Source organism: Labrus mixtus, chromosome 2 (genome assembly GCF_963584025.1).
Source record: "Labrus mixtus chromosome 2, fLabMix1.1, whole genome shotgun sequence".
NCBI classification, from domain to species: Eukaryota; Metazoa; Chordata; class Actinopteri; order Labriformes; family Labridae; genus Labrus; species Labrus mixtus.
Window position 1 is genome coordinate 33,289,150 of NC_083613.1, and position 4,506 is coordinate 33,293,655.

The window sequence follows — 4,506 nt, forward strand, 5'->3', positions numbered from 1 at the left end:
CTTTTGTCGACTTTTTTTTCTTCACTCAAACGGTCTTTGTGTTTAATTTGATGTAAAAGCAGCGTATCCAGAGGGGTGGCATGGGACCCCCCCTGGATATCCAAATGACCACCTCAGTTGCCACCCAAAAATCCTTAAAGGCTTTATATGTGATTTTTTGATCCAGCAGATGTCGCCCTTGAGCACCAGCATGAAACCAAAACAACTCGCGCTGCATTGTTGTGTTAGCATGCTAATGCTAGCGATCTTTATTATGCTCGTATCTTCACACTGCATGTAAATTTACCTGAAATGAGCGTGATCTAGAAACACAGTTAATCAGTGAGTACAGTATGTTATTATTCTTTTCTCTAGTCCCTCAATTAAACAACTTTTATACACAAGGGGAGGAGTCAGCCGGCCGTCCTGGCGATGTAAACAAAGTGAAGATAGGACTCTGAAAACATCACAGACAGTGGGACTCGGGTGTTACACCCATTGTAGACAGTCATGACTCACAGAGTTATTTTCAGAGGATATACTGGATTTATATTATATTTAAGTGTGAAGAATCACATATTAACCCTTTAACTATGATTGGCTATTTGCCTTGCCAGAGGTGGGAATTCTGTTGAAATCCACTGTTCAGGACGTGTTGCGACAGGCAGCTCATAGTTTTCAGTGTGCAGATGTTTGAATTTTTTTTAAAAATGCGACTTTGGACGTACATTTGTTTTTCAGTCTTTAAAGATGAATACGTTGGCATTATCTTGCGTTACTGAAAAGTCGATAGCGTAAGTAAATGCTCCTCATTCAGCTCTGTGCACACAAACTTCAGGCCACCCCTGTACAAGTCAAAGCCCCAGTTGCCCCCCCAGTCCAACAAGTCTGGACACGCCCACCCTGAGAGTATCTATGTTTTAAACATCACCTGTCTCTGAATGATGTTTGTTGAGATTGACAGCATTCAACAATTAGTTCTGACCAAGCGATCTGATCAAAACAAATGATCCAATCAAATTCATCCCAGCTGTATGTCCCGCCTTCTTTCTAGTGATTTTATCCCGTTTCAGTTGGAATAAAGTAACGACCCGGCATTAAGATACTCTCAAAGCTCTGTTTCATTGGGGACTGTAAATGCAGACAGCTTTTCCAATATGGCGACCACCACGTGAGGCTTCAAAAAGGCCCCTAAAGAAACCAATGTGTGATGTCACTGAGACTGCGTTCATGTTTTATACAGGTCTCAGGACTGTCCCGCTGTTGGGACCGTAAAGTGAGTGTGAGGGCTCTCTGGATGACTTAATGTACCCTGACTGTAAGTGGACATACCTGCAGAAACACAGGACTCCCCGGGGAAGTCCACGAGAATGGAAGGGTAAACAAACGCCATTAAACGAAAAAAAAGGGAGTTAAACAAACATTGAAGCTTTCAGAAATTAAAACATAGACGTAAGAACTCTTTATAAGCACTTTGGTTGTGAGGAAAGTTTAAAAGGTAGAATAAAAAGTCTTAATGCTGCTGAGAGTGTTAACCCCTCCCTCAAAACAAACCAGAACCAGCCTCACAGATACAATGAATATGCTTTATTTTCCTTTTACAAAAACAAACAAAACAAAACAAATGACCGTCTAGAAATACAGGAATACAGGAAATAATAAGATGGGTGTATTTGCAGTTGGATGGTCGTCAACAGCCAGCTGGATAAAAGTAATCAAATAAAAACGAGTTAACTACGTGTGGATGATAAAGCTTCCAACCATCCCGGGCAGCGCATCATTTCCCTATGATGACCCCGGTACTGAAACGTCTTCAGTACACACAGAGACTTTAAAGGAAAAAGCAGTGGGCCCAGTTCTCCGCCTCGCTTCCAGTTAAAACATCATCCGTCTTCCAGTTGGATTATTATGAGCACAGAGGAACACGGTAGATATGATATGAAGCACGGCAACAAAAGACTGAAAGATGAAGTGTTGAACATCTCCTCGGTGGACCGGTTTCATCTGGTTAGGGTCGTCTTTTCTGATTTAGTGTCTAAGGCACTAAGACAAACTGTTAATGTGAGGAGAGGGGCGAAGGAGACGACCGCCGTCCTGTCCTGAAATCGCCACAATAAACGACTAAATCAAAGTCACACTGACACGGGGGGCGTGGTGCCCGTGAAGGTAGTTTTCACACCGTAGTGGTTTTTCACTGTTGAGTCTGACTTCACTTCTAAAAAAAAACGCTACTAAAGGAACTAAAATCACAACGAAAGATTTAAAAAAAAATAAAAAAACCTCACTGTCGGCCGACCCGTCTCTGATGAATACTAAGTGCTCAACGGGTCGGCTGTGACTCGATAAGTCATCGCCCTGTGAGGTCATCGACGTTTGTTTCCATTACATTTGAGTTACAGAGGTTTCTAAAGCAGCCTGGATTAAAACATCTGGATGAGGAAAAACAATATTCCTTCTTTTTTTAAAAACATTTGGTTTGTTTTTGAGCCAGCAGGGACGAAAAAAACAAAGATTTATATTCCTGCCTCAATGAAACCATCAACTACGTGGTTATTCATCACGCCCATCACCCGTGCTGCGAGGTAGGTGTCAGACGAGGAGATCTGGAGCACTGGTCTTAACTGGTCTAGCCTCAGGACCCTAAAATCAAATCCTTAATGACAAACTGCGACCCAAATGTCTGATATTTCTCAACCAATGAGATTTGTCTGATGACAAATTTTGCAGTTTGGACCGAGGATGAAACGGCACAAAAAGCGATTAATTTAGGTTTTTACCATTTCTTTTCCAGGTACAAATTCAAGACCCGACTGAAAACCACTCCACGACCCACTTTTTGGATCCTGACCCACCAGTTGAGAACCCCTGATTTAGAGCACACTGCAGAAGCAAACTTTTACAAACTTTCCAAGCTAAGGATTCATTTTGATTTTCACATTACAACGTGCGACGCGAGCAGAATCCACTTGATTCCATTATCTTCTGTTGGAGTATCCTAACGACTCGCCATGGATGAAGCAGCAGAGTCCTCTATAAGACGCTGTAATGAGAATATTTGTCTTTCTATCAATGCAGGAAAGAACAGGAACAGGGACAGGAAACATAATGCAGCAGGTTCATTAGAGCACCATAGAGGTGGCGTTCAGACACTATGCACCCTGCAGCGATCACAGTATTTCATTGCACTCCCCACTGGCTCCAGGTGAATTCTCCTGATTATATCCTGCTGCCTTCTCTCATCAGCTCACTCTGACTTTCTGCAGAATAAATACGAGGAGGCTGGAGGAGAAACTCCGGGTGAAAAATGAATCTGTTTGCGTTCACACATGCAGCTCCTCCTGGAAATATCAGGAGTTTTTCAGAAGTTTTCTGCAAGTGTGAAAAACCTAAAAGTCGCCCTCGGAGGGGCCACAACACAGACTGAAGAACGGCCCGTCCCAAATATAAATCGTAACTTTGGAAATCCCTGCTGGCTAAAAAAGTTTAAATATGTCGGAGGTTGTGTAACTTGATGAACGTGATTAATCCAGATGTGATGACAGATTCAAAAGATCTGAAAATGTCTTTTTTAGTCTTTTTTTTAAAACCTGGTCGTTCCGCTCTGTGACTCAAACGTGAACGCAGTGAGAAGAAGATTCTGATCAAACTACATGATTGATCTAATTTAGTGTCACATTGAAAACGTGGACAGAGCGCCACTTTAGTGCTTCCAGTAAGAGCTTTTCTCCTCCTCTCTCTTCTTCTGTTGGTTTCCAGTTAGAACTCCAACCACCTCCAGTTCAGATCAGTTTCCAGCGTCTTTGCGTCCTTCGCGGTGTCGTGATCAACATTTTAAAAACGGGTTACAAACCCTGCTCGACATTCCTTCACTAACTGTTGAGATGAAACAAAATAAAACACCTTTTTTTTTCTTCACAGTAACACTTTCATATCAGAGTCCTTGTATTGTTCCCGAGGTGTTAGCGCCTCCGGTGGTCATGTGGTGAAGAAGCGGGTCAGCCTTTTCGTCCTCATGCAACACGAGCAGCCTGTGCGCTCTTACAGAGGCCGCAGTGACCTCAACGTTTGAACGGGTCTGTCAGTCTGGACTCTGGGGGGGGGGGGGGGGGGGGGGGCGGCGGCGGGGGGCGGAGTGTGTCGGCTTTTACACAAACTAGTGAGAATGAACACTTAACAACATCAGATGTAGAAAAAGCACTTTGCACCTAGAAGCTGATAACTTTAGCACATGACGTGGCGTTGAGATGATACAGAGCAGAGAGCAGAGCCGGGGCTGGCAGCTCGCCTGAAGAGAGGAGAGGAAGGCGTAAAGATGTGTGATCGCCATGGTAACTCTCCGGTGAGGAGGCTTGACCTCGGAGGAGAGGAGGGCGGTGGATTTTCCCTGCAGTGTTAAAGATACAAAAAGGGAGGATGAGGCGAGCTGCCACCAGCACTCGGCTCATTTCTCCAGAGTTTGTCCAGTCAGTGGCTTGAAATGAAAAAGGGGGCGGGGTCACGGGTGGATGAGGTGGGAGGTGAAAGGGG

The 4,506-nt window shown here is 44.1% G+C and overlaps 1 protein-coding gene across 1 annotated transcript in view; it reads right to left on the reverse strand.

Moving 5' to 3' along the window:
- Positions 1 to 1,551: 1,551 nt before the first annotated feature.
- The window catches only part of LOC132955017 (myosin-10-like), a 62,520-nt gene continuing 59,565 nt past the window's right edge, over positions 1,552 to 4,506 (reverse strand). The window contains exon 42 of the mRNA XM_061027626.1: positions 1,552 to 4,506. This exon is cut by the window's right edge and continues 178 nt beyond it. The gene's annotated coding sequence lies outside the window, so the exon portion shown is untranslated.